The sequence below is a fragment of the Dipodomys ordii genome, unplaced genomic scaffold (genome assembly GCF_000151885.1).
Source record: "Dipodomys ordii isolate 6190 unplaced genomic scaffold, Dord_2.0 Scaffold33, whole genome shotgun sequence".
Classification (NCBI taxonomy): domain Eukaryota; kingdom Metazoa; phylum Chordata; class Mammalia; order Rodentia; family Heteromyidae; genus Dipodomys; species Dipodomys ordii.
Genome location: NW_012267249.1, coordinates 1,891,977 through 1,904,638, shown reverse-complemented (window position 1 = coordinate 1,904,638; position 12,662 = coordinate 1,891,977). Strand labels below are relative to the sequence as shown.

Sequence of the window (12,662 nt, the reverse complement as noted above, 5' to 3'; positions counted from 1 at the left end):
GGCTTTTTTCTTTTTGCTTATGTGGTGCTGAGGAATCGAACCCAGGGCCTCATGCATGCAAGGCAAGCGCTCTACCACTGAGCCACCTTCCCAGCCCAGTAGCTAATAATTCTTAAGAAAAATATCTGTTGGTTCATTTTGTATATGTGTGTGTGTATATATATATATTTCCCCGCCCTATTTTCTAATACAGAGCCGTTATATTTGCTAGGCTGTGTTTTGCCATGTTGAACCACGTTCCTAGTTCAGAAAAAGGTTTGGGTGTTGTTTTGTACTATTTGTGGGTACCAGACTTCCCTTCTTGGCTGTGCTGTTAAGCAGCAGCGCAGCAGAAGCTTAGCTCTGACAGTGGAGGCCTAGCCCATGCTTAGCTGGACAAATTTGTCTTCAATTTGTCTTGCAAACCAAAGATTGAGTGAGGTAAATATTCTGAGCTAGCTGCAGGGCAGAGAAGTAAACTGGTGCATGTGGGGATGAGCATGGGGAGACAAACCAGGTGGAACCCCTGTTAGTGCTGAGGTCTGTCCCCTGGTTGCTGTACAACTGGGCCATCAGGGCCACAGTCTTTCCTGTTAGCACCTTTGGCCTGTTCAGTAGTATTCTGAGAGAGTGCAGAACTCATGCTTCTACTTGAGGAGTTGGAAGTTCCCACTGCAGTTTCCTCAGCACCTAGGGAGAGACTACTGCAAAAAATGCCTGGTCAAATCCTCAGGTGTACATGGACATCAAGATCAAGAACAAGGCAGCCAGTCACATCCAGATGCTCTAGCATTCCTGCTTTGTGTCATGACAACAGTAAGGCCAGCTGTGTGGCTCACACTGAGGAGAAAGCTGCTGGGAAACCTTTATCTAAGGCCAACTGTGCAAGCATTCTTTTTTTTTTGTCCGTTGTGGGGTCTGAACTCTGGGCCTGGGTGCAGTCCCTCAGCTCTTCAGCTCAAGGGTAGCGCTCTAACACTTGAGCCACAACGCCACTTCCGGCTTTTCTGCTTATGTGGTGCTGAGGAATCGAACCCAGGCCTTCATGCATGCAAGGCAAGCGCTCTACCACTGAGCCACCTTCCCAGCCCCTCTGCAAGTATTCTTGGAGCTCTATAAAGGCTTAGAATCATTTGAAAGAGTAAACAATGGACAGGTATAAACTTCTTTTTCCAGAGTCCTATTTGGCCTTGAACTCAATTTTCCTGCCTCACCCTCCTGATTCAATTACAGGTGTACTCCATGCATGGCTTTGTAGTATCTCCCCCTTTGGTAATTTTATTTTGACATGTTTTCAAACGTAAAATAAGAATTATAAGTCAAGGGCTGGGAATATGGCTTAGTGGTAGATTGTTTGCCTAGCATGCATGAAGCCCCGGGATTGATTCCTCAGTAACACATAAACAGAAAAAGCCAGGAAGTGGTGCTGTGGCTCAAGTGGTAGAGTGCTAGATTTAAGCAAAAGAAGCTCAGGGATAGTGCCCAGGCCCTGAGACAAGCCCCAGGACTGGCAAAATAATAATTCAAGAGCTGGACACTGATGGTTTGTGCCTATACTCCTAGCTACTCAGGGGTTGAGATCTGAGGATCAAGGTTTAAAGCAAGCTCAGACAGAAATCCATTCCAGTTAACCAGCAAAAAGCCAAGCTGAGCAGGGCGCTGGTAGCTCATGCCTGTAATCCTAGCTACTCTGGAGGCTGAGATCTGAGGATCTCGGTTCAAAGCAAGCCCAGGCAGCAAAGGCCGTGAGACTCTTATCTCCAATAAAACCACTAGAAAACTGGAAGTGGTGCTGTGGCTCAAGCGGTAGAGTGCTTGCCTTGAACTGAAGCGCTCAGGGACAGCGCCCAAGCCCAGAGTTCAAGCCCCATGACTGACCCAAAAAAAAAAAAAGCCAAACTGTGTGGCCCAAGTGGTAGAGCACAATGCCCCAAGTTGCCATGGTACTAAAAAAAAAAAAAGAAAAAATTCAAGGAATTACAACCTTTAGTCCTTCACTTGTTTATTAGTTTACTTTTTGCCCTATGGTTTATTTTGTAACTATATACAAACTGTACAATCATGTATATGTCCATATACATACATATACATATACATTTTCCCACCATGTATCCATTGAGAATAAAGATACCATGCCCCCTTTATTCCCAAATACTTTAGTGTATTTCCTAAGAACAAAAATATTCCCTCAAGCTGGGCGCTGATAGCTCACACCTCTAATCCTAGCTACTCAGGAGACTGGGATCTGAGGATCACAATTTGAAGCCAATCTGGGCAGGAAAGTCCTTGGGATTCTTATCGTCAATTAACCAGTAATAAGCCAGAAGTAGAGCTGTGGCTCAAGTGGTAGAGCAAAATAGCCTTGAGCACAATAGCTGAGGAACTGAGCTGAGGCCTGAGTTCAAGCCCCAGGACTAGCACAAAATTATATATATAAAGTTCCATCATATAATCAGAGAACCATAGTAACAATTATGGAATTTAACATTGACAAAACATTGTAATCTGGCCACAGATTTCATCAGTTTATAGTAATCTCAGCTATTATTTGACAAGGATAATACCTTGTATTTAGCCACTTCTTTTACGTTGGAAGTTTCTGGGGTTTTCGTTGTCTTCGTTTACTGGTACCAGGGTTTGAATTTAGGAACTCCCACCCGTTCAGCTTGCTTGTGCTACCATTTATGCCATGCTTCCACCCAAGCTTTTTGGTTAAGAGATGGGAGTCTCAGGCTTTCCTCCTGAATTTGTTTTGAACTACAATCCTCCACATCTCAGCTTCTTGAGTAGCTAGGATTAAAGGTATGAGCCACCAGTGCCTGGCTCACTGACTCTTTTGATCTTGACCTTTTTGCAGGGAACAGGATAGTTGTGTTTAAGGTTGTTTCGCAGTTTGTACTCACAGATACTTAAACTCATGATTCCATTTAAATTATGTCTTTTGGCAGGAACACTATAGAAGTAATATGGTTAGGAAGTCCTATAAGGAAGGACATGATGGCAACTCAAATAGGGATGATACTATCTTTGATCAGTTGGTTAAGGAAATGGAGATGTCTGCCAAATTTCTCTACTGGAAAGTTCCCTTGTGTGTGTGAGAGAGACAGAGACAGATAGAAACAGTTAGACAGATAGAGGGCAGTCTCAAAGCAGAAATCCTCCTGCCTCTCAAGTGCTGAGATTTAAAGGCAGCACCACTATGGGAAAGTTACTGAGTTTTTGGTTGTTGGCCATGGGGCTTGAACTCTGGGCCTGGGCGCTATCCCTGAGCTCTTCAGCTCAAGGCAAGCACTCTACCACTTGAGCCACAGCACCACTTCTGGTTGTCTAGTGCTTTATTGGAGATAAGAGTCCCACAGACTTTCATTCACCGGGCTGGCTTTGAACCGTGATCTTCAGATCTCAGCCTCCTGAGTATCTAGGATTACAGGTGTGACCCACCAGCACCTGGCAAAAGTTACTGTTTTTAAAGGCTTAAGTTAAGAGCTAACTTCTCATTAGCTTATCTTCTATTGAAAATTGTGGTTTTTTTAATTTTTCTCCTAAAGATCTTTTTTTTTTGGTCAGTTGTGGGGCCTGAACTCTGGGCCTGGGCGCTGTCCCTCAGCTCTTCAGCTCAAGGCTAGCGCTCTACCACTTGAGCCACAGCGCCACTTCCCTTTTTTCTTTTTGCTTATGTGGTGCTGAGGAATCGAACCCAGGGCCTCAGGCTTGCAAGGCAAGCGTTCTACCACTGAGCCACCTTCCCAGCCCCTTTCTTTTCTTTTTTGTGCTGGTCCTGGAGCTTGAACTCAGGACCTGAGCTTTTTATTTATTTGCTTAAAGCTAGTGATCTACCACTTAAATTGGAGTTAAGAGTTTCATGGATTTTCCTACCTGGGCTGGACTTGAACTACAATCTTCAGCGCTCAGTCTCTTGAGTACGTAGGATCATAGGTGTGAGCTACCAATACCCAGCTTGTTTGTCTTTTGGATTCAAAACAATTTTTACTTTAAAGAGAAAAAAAAAAAAAGAGAGGCCATAAGGGAAAACGTGACAAGCTGGCTCCAGCCTGTTTTTTCCCTGACTTCAGAGACCTCAGCAATTTGTTGGACCAATTCTCTTTCACAGGAGAACAGCCTGCACTAAGCACCCTTCCCCTATTCTTAATTAAGCTTGATCCCCAGAGTTGCCAGGTACACATGTAAACTTCAAGGATCCAACAGAAGCACCAGAGTCCTGGGGCAAGCCAGAGAATCACCTGACAGCAGAAGTTCTGCTGGGCAATCCCACTTTAATGTGTCCAGAATCCATCAAGGAGAAAGCACATGTACTGTGAAACAGGAGCACAAGAGCCCAGGAAGCATGAGGAAGACAAGCAAGGCTGTGGGTTCGTATACACAGTTCCACAGGATGGCAGTATACTACTACACAGGGGCTTGAATCAAAGACATACATTACAAATTCCCCAAGCCCGACACCACAAGTGGATAAAGAAAGGGGTGCTGTTGCTTTCTCCAGTTCTCAAGCCCAAAGCACCTGAATTCTTTTTGTGTTTTTCTGTGTTGTTTTTTCCAGTACTGGGGCTTGAACTCAGAGTCTGGATGTTGTCCTTTAGTTTTTTTGGTCAAGGCTGGTGCTCTACCACTGACCACAAATACTTTTGGTGGTTAATTGGAGGTAAAAGTCTCAAAGGCTTTGAACTGTGATCCTCAGAGGAGCTAGAACTACAGGCATGAGCCACTGGAACTGGCACCCTGCAAATTGCTGTCATTCATGACCTCTAACCCATGGTGTTGCAACTGAGCTCGTAATAGCAGATTCTTCGTTTTAAGATCTTCAACCTGTTGTCGAAGGTCATCATTGTCCAGCTGCAGTTTAACTAATCCCTGTGTTTCTTCAGACAACCACTGGTTACTCTGTCGAAGTTCCTGGATATACTCCCAGGCTTTGGATAGAATTCCAGCTTTACTGGGGCCAGACTTGGGGTACTCCATAGAGCAGTCTGGGATGATCTTGGCCAGTTCCATGATCCAGCTGTTGATCTTGTCTTGGCAGCGGCGCTCCACTTTATTATGTTGAATCCTACGTTCCACATCTTGAGTTGTCCAGGGAGACCGTGGTTTTGGGTAATATGGGTGGCTTCTGGGGACAACTGACTGCAGGCTTCCTCCCAGCACCTCCTGTGGTGACGTCATCAAGAGCGGCCCGTTGAAGGGAGGAGTTGCTCGCCTCCTGCTAACAGTGGCAGCTGTAGACCCGGATGTAGTGCCTCCTTTCCTATCTTCCACTGCAAGGCTGAGGAAGTAAGTACAGTAAGGCCCAACAGCCATCTCCTTGGTGTCAACTGCAGCATCGCTGGTGAAAGCAGTCTGGATGGGCGCATGGGTCATGGGCTGAGCGGCAGGGTGGCCACTGATGGTGCCAGGGCCTGTTGTCTGGCCATCCACCTGCCCCTCAGACACCTGGGCCACCCTGGACATCAGCTGCTTCTCATGGTTGGCTTTGAAGACATACCTGACTTGGAGCACAGGAAAGGAAGCGGCCGAGTAGAGGCCGGCCATAGCCTCGCCCGCTGGGTCCTTCCCCAAAACCACGGCTCCCTTGTGAACCTGCGCGGCCTCGTCTCCTGCTTCCGCTGCCCTCTGCTGCCCCTTCATGTCTCCGAGAGTGGCCAGGGCTAAGAAACTGGTCTTTCGGAAGAGGGCCTTGACTCTCCAACTCCCAGCCCCAAGTGCGAGGTACCCGCGCAGGCTGCTTCAGCAGGCTGCTGCCTTCCGGCCCTCGTGACCCCCCTCTTCCGGTCGGGCCGCAGACAGCCCCTCGCTGGCGGCAGGCTTCCGGTCCTCGTGACTCGCCTCTTCCGGTTAGGCGGCAGACAGCCCCTCACTGGTTGCTGGCTTCCGGCCCTCGTGACCCCCCCTCTTCCGGTTGGGCCGTAGACAGCCCCTGGCTGGCTGCCGGCTTCCGGTCCTCGTGCTCTCCCTCTTCTGGGTGGGCGCCAGACCCTCGGCCGCCCCGCATCGTCCCCGAACCGCCGAGCACCCCACTTCCGTCGTTGTATCTTGGTAGTGATTTCGCTTTTTAAATGAATCCATAACTTCGTTGTTGTTAGGAAGGTGCTGCGCAGAGGGGTCGCCATGTCACAGGCAGGCCGTGCCTGGGTTTCTCTCTGGGGCAATGTCGCCCTTAGATTTCCCCAGTTCTCCCCTTTCCCGCTCACCCCCATGCCCTGGCCCACAGCTTGCCTAATTCATTTTGTACTAATTCTACTGATGCATTTGTAATGTAGCTTTTTAAGAGCCACCACGTTGATGAAGCTGTCAGTCCCCTCAGACTCCTTGCCACCTCAGCATGGCCCGCTTCTGACATTTTTTTCCACCCTACCAACATCGCTGTTCTAAGGCAATGTTCCTTTCTTTCAGCTAAGTCAGTTTTTTGCTGTTGTTGGTCGAGGGCTTGAACTCTGGACCTATCTCTCAGCTCTTCAGCTCAAGGCTAGCCCTCTACCACGTGAGCCACAGGGCCACTTCCGGTTTTCTAGTGGTTAATTGGCCTTTCCTGTCCTGGCTGGCTTTGAACCACAATCCTCAGATCTCAGCCTCCTAGGATTACAGGTGTGAGCCACAATCACCCAGCACTGTCAGTTTTTATTGCTATATCTTGGAAATTTTACTCACATTATTTTTTTTCAGGTTTTTTTTTTTTGTAGGTCGTGGGGCTTGAACTCTGGGCTTGGGCGCTGTCCCTCAGCTCTTCAGCTCAAGGCGAGCGCTCTATCACTTGAGCTACAGCGCCACTTCCCATTTTCTGGTGGTTTATTGGAGATAAGAGTCTCACGGTCTCTCTTGCCCAAGCTGGCTTTGAACCGCGATCCTCAGATCTCAGCCTCCTGAGTAGCTAGGATTACAGGTGTGAGCCACCAGCGCCCGGCTTTTTTTTCAGTTATTGTTTCATTGGTTGTTTTTTTTTTTTGGGGGGGGGTGTGATACTAAGGATTGAATTTAGGGCTTCAACCTCTCTGCCAGGTCTCCAGCCCTGTATTTTTTGTTGGTTAATTGGACATAGAGTCTCTTGGACTTTTCTGTCTGTGCTGGCTTCAAACTGTGATCCTCCCGGTTTTCAGCCTCCCAAGTAGACAGGATGAACCGGTTGTATTTGGCTTATTTCAATTTTTGATTGTTTCAGGTTAGCCTTTTGGAAATCAGTTCATGAAGGTTTATGGGCAAGAGACTGAGGCATGATCTTAAAGACAACTGTGAGAAGGAAGGAAGCAGATTAGACAGAAAGCAATGAGGGAACCCCTCAGCAGTCACACTGAAGCCTCAGGTAATCCCAGGAGGAGTTCTGGAGCTGGTCTCAAAACTCAACTCAGTTCAGAGTTGTCTTGAATTACGGTATGGGAACCAGACCTGTGTATCTTCCTGTGGACCAGTCATGGTTCTGACTGATTCCCAGGAATGATGTGCACTTCATGAGGCATTTCCTTCTGGCCAAGGCAATTTTCTCACTAAGTGGGTCTCATTCTGGGCCTTAGGATGTCCATCACTCCTGGGAACAGAGGGAGTGATGGGCTTGGTTAGGCTCAGAATGTAAAGATGTAACAGTATCTTCAATGGTCTCCCTGTCCCTACCACTCACATAAATACACATCACCCAGAAATGGCTATTCTAGGATGCTGGCCAGTTAGTGGGAAGAATCATAGTCCTCATTGCTGCTGTTGGCCCCAGAACTCTCACCAGGAGTCATCTCCCTCCTTACTACTTCCAGATTCCTCTTCTCACACAATAGTGGGATGTCCTAGACCTTTGTCCATGAGGATTTGAGCTCTGGATCATTATATTTTTCCAGGCTGAGGTTGTCTGTCAGAATCTGACAGAGGACTACAAAAGGTACCCTACTGGAACCCCTGAGTGCCAAACATTTTCTGCCCAGCCCAATTATAAAACATTTAACTTCTTCCTGATAGAGTCCATTATCTTCCCAAGATGGCAGCTCATTTTCTCACTTACTTGCCTCTTGGCACAGGTTGCCTAGTGTGACCAGGTAGCAGGCATAGCTTATAGTTTACTGGGATTCTGGATGTCTCCACTAGTTAAAGTGTTCTTTCCAGAGCTAGGGTCTTGAAATTACAGAACCCTGAGTTGTGAGAATGCAAGGAAAGTGAGTGGTACGCAGGACCACTCCAACATGGTTCCTGGATGCCAAGGGGCACAATACTCTATAATTACTGATTTCAGATATAATTGTACTCTTTCTCACGGGATGTCATTTCTAAGCTAGTACTTCATAGTTCCCAACTTTTTTTCTTCCAGATTTCTAACCTATTTCCAAACTATTGACACTGCCCATAAGGGTGTGTGTGTGTGTGTGTGTGTGTGTGTGTGTGTGTGTGTGTGTGTGTGTGTGTGTGTGTGTGTGTCTTTGCCAAGGGTGTGTGTGTGTGTGTGTGTTTCTTTGCCAAGGGTGTGTGTGTGTGTGTTCTTTGCCAATGCTGGGACTTGAACTTAGGTCATAGGCACTTTTTCACTCAAGGCTGGTATTCTACTACTTAAGCCACATCTCCACTTCTGGCTTTTGGGTGGTTAACTGGAGTTAAGAGTCTATCAGACTTATCTGCTTGGGCTTGCTTCAAATCTCAGTCCTCAAACCTCAGCCTCCTGAGTAACTAGGATTACAGTGCCAACTTGAGAGCACAGGTCTTAAGGGGGCTTTGAGCAGTGCCCAGCCATCCTCCTAGATTGCCACATTTGATTTTTTTTTTACCCTATATAGTACCTTTAATAAATAAAAGAACCTTTTTAGCAAGTATGGAAATTTTGCATGGATTTTTAAAAAGTAGCTTCATTCACTAACAATTTACACCATTCTTTTGTACTTGTAGATGTAAGTACTAAGAATTCAAAAGACATTGAAATAGATTTTTAATTGATTGGATGAAACAAGCATTATTTTCAAATATTTTAAGAGTGGAGGCTTTGGAAGAAAACAGAACTACTGAAATTCCAGTTCTTCACCATACCAATCCAAGAGCGGATTTGACTTCTTCAAATCATACTGTTTTAACTAGAGTATCAAAGGACTAAAGCTCAAGCAATGCTTTGAGAAATAATGTATATAACATGCTCATCATAAGCCTCATCAAATTGTTACCCACAGTCTGAAAGGCCTTTTCTCCACTCTCTGACCTTCCAGCATTCTCCCCCACCCCTCCCTGCCTCCTTATTGGCTCCTAGTCCTGGATTTTATTCACAAACATAACACAGACTAGCTTTTTTTTTTTTTTTTTTGGTAAGTTGTGGAGGCTTAAACTCTGGGTCTGGGTGCTTTCCCTCAGCTCTTCAGCTCAAGGCAAACGCTCTACCACTTGAACCACAGCGCCACTTCCAGTTTTCTGGTGTTTAATTGGAGATAAAAGTCTTAGGGGCCAGGCGCCAGCAGCTCACGACTGTAATCCTAGCTACTCTGGAGGCTGAGATCTGAGGATCATGGTTCAAAGCCAGCCCAGGCAGGAAAGTCCATGAAACTCTTATCTCTAATAAACCACCAGAAAACTGGAAGTGGCGCTGTGGCTCAAGTGGTAGAGTGCTTGCCTTGAGTTGAAGAGCTGAGAGACAGTGCTCCAGCCCAGGGTTCAAGCTCTATGACCGACAAAAAAAAAAAAAAGAGAGCTGGGAAGGTGACTCAGTGGTAGAGCGCTTGCCTTGCATGCATGAGGCCCTGGGTTCGATTCCTCAGCACCACATAAGCAAAAAAGAAAAAAAAAAGAGTCTTAGGGACTTTCCTGCCCAGGCTGACTTTGAACTGTGATCCTCAGATCTCAGCCTCCTGAGTAGCTAGGATTAAAGGCATGAACCACCGGCTCCTAGCAGCACAGACTATCTTGTCACCTGGGTGCCAGATTGCCTGCTCTGGCCATGTCTCCCATCCCTCCTCTGCTATTCCTTCTGTGACAGTGAACTTGCTTGGCTCCTATGGAACACTAGCCCTGCACAGGGACCCTGATTCCACCCCTTCATGCATTTATCAATGCCCCCCACCAGGCACTCACTCTCATGCCTCTTGGCATTCAGCATGTCAGCCTTTCAAAAACAAAAGCTTTTCCTTGACCCCTCTAGCTGCTACTCCAATCTATTGATCCCTTTTCAGTGCTAGGAGTTGAATACAGGGCCTTGTGCATGTTAGGAAAGTATTCTACCTCTAAGCTTCACCTCTGATTAGCAAAAAAAAATTTTTTTTCTAGCAAAAATTCTTAAAGCAGCCGGGCGCTGGTGCTCACACCTGTAATCCTAGCTACTCAGGAGGCTGAGATCTGAGGATCGCGGTTCAAAGCCAGCCCGGGTAGGAAAGACCGTGAGACTCCTATCTCCAATAAACCACCAGAAAACCGGAAGTGGCACTGTAGCTCAAGTGGTAGAGCGCTCACCTTGAGCTGAAGAGCTGAGGGACAGCGCCCAGGCCCAGAGTTCAAGCCCCACAACCAACAAAAAAAAAAAAATTCTTAAAGCAGTCATTGCCTTTCTCCCTCTCTTAAGCTCCTTCAGAGAGAATTCCTTCTCTGCCCTGCCTCTCTCTCTCTCAAAGATATCAACAAGCCATTGTTACTTGCTTGTCTATATTCACAAGTATTAAGAGACAGAGATGGGGAAGGTCACAATTTGAGGCCAGGTCTCGAAAAAAGTTAGTGAAATCCCACCTTAATCCATAAAGCTGGGCATAGTGTATGCCTGTCATAACAGCTATGCAGGAAGTATAAAGAGGATAGCAATCTAGGTTGGCACTGGTAAAAATGCAAGACAATATTCTATTTTTTTTTTGGTCCGGTCGTGGGGCCTGAACTCTGGGCCTGGGCGCTGTCCCTCAGCTCTTCAGCTCAAGGTTAGCGCTCTACCACTTGAGCCACAGTGCCACTTCCGGCTTTTTGCTTATGTGGTGCTGAGGAATCGAACCCAGGGCCTCAGGCATGCAAGGCAAGCACTCTACCACTGAGCCACCTTCCCAGCCCCGACAATATTCTATTTAAAACAAAGCTAAATCCAGGCACCGGTGGCTCATGCCTGTAATCCTAGCTACTCAGGAGGCTGAGATCTGAGGATCCCGGTTCAAAGCCAGCCCGGGCAGGAAAGTCTGTGAGACTCATATCTCCAGTAAACCACCATAAAACCAGAAGTGGTGCTGTGGCTCAAGTGGTAGAGTGCTCTTGAGCTGAAGAGCTGAGGGACAGCGCCCAGGCCCAGAGTTCAAACCCCATAATCAAAAAAAAAAAGGAAGTGGCACTATGGCTCAACTCCTTTTCTGATCTTAGTCTGAGTGATGCACTCAGCTATACTCTCATTGCACCCTACTCTGTGTAGATGTCTGTCCTGCCCCCTTTTCCCATCTCTACATTGTTCAAAGCATCAGAAGCCCAACCTTGGGTTCTCTTCTTTGTGCAGATTCACTTTACTGGTTCATAACTTTTTTAGCCCCGCACCCATCTCTTAGAGCTAATGCTTTTCTAGCTGGAATGAAGGCCATGGTTAAGATGTCCTTCCAAAACATCATATTAAAGACATAGGGAGCGGGCACCAGTGGCTCATACCTGTAATCCTAGTTACTCAGGAAGCTGAGATCTCAGGATTATGGTTCAAAGCTAGCCTGAGCAGGAAAGTCCGTGAGACTCTTATCTCCAATAAACCACTGGAAATGACACTGTGGCTTAAGTGACAGAGTACTTGCCTTGAGCTGAATTGCTGAGGGCAGCGCCCAGGCCCAGAGTTCAAGCCCCATGACCGACAAAAAAAAAAAAAAAGACATTGGGTTGGAAGTGGCACTGTGGCTCAAGTGGTAGAGCATGTGCCTTGAGCTGAAGAGTGCAAGGACAGTGCCCAAGCCCAGAGATCAAGCCCCGTGACCAACAGGAAAAAAAAAAGATATAAGTCACATCATTGTTTCTGTATAAAGGACATATAGAAAAATAATTTAGAGCCTAATTAAGAGGAAAAAATGCAAATGCTTGGCACAACTGTGTATGTAAAATACTTCAATGTGTATCTGTTTTCTGCCTAGAGCAACAGTTAGTTGTGGACTGGCTTGGCATGCAATATGGCAGCCACAGTGATGTGAAATAGTGAGAACATCTTGGTAAATTTCTGAACAAAAGTAAAAGTTGCCTTAGTTTATGTGAGAAATCGATTACTGGAAAAATTCAGCACACACAAAAAATTGATTCCTTACTCTATGTAACTGTAACCCCTCTGTACATTATCTTTATAATAACAGTAAAAAAAAGGGGGGGAACTAAAAATGGAGAATATTGATTCCTTACTCTATGTAACTGTAACCCCTCTGTACATTATCTTTATAATAACAGTAAAAAAAAAGGGGGGGGAACTAAAAATGGAGAATAAAATTAAGATGTTTTAAAAAAGTGATTCTTTGGATTTTTAAAAAATATTTTATTTTTTTCTTCTGGATTTCTAAAGGGGAAAAAAGTCTAGATCATTATAAACAGATTTTAATGTAAATGTTCTGGAATTTTTGTTGGGGGGGGTCCGGTTGTGGGGCCTGAACTCTGGGCCTGGGCGCTGTCCCTCAGCTCTTCAGCTCAAGGCTAGCGCTTTACCACTTGAGCCACAGCGCCACTTCCAGCTTTTTTCTTTTTGCTTATGTGGTGCTAAGGAATCGAACCCAGGGCCTCAGGCATGCAAAGCAAGTGCTCTA

At 46.2% G+C, this 12,662-nt stretch overlaps 1 pseudogene; it reads right to left on the bottom strand.

Moving 5' to 3' along the window:
- Positions 1-4,686: 4,686 nt before the first annotated feature.
- Positions 4,687-5,619, bottom strand: LOC105986026 (annotated as a pseudogene).
- Between the last annotated feature and the right edge of the window lie 7,043 nt (positions 5,620-12,662).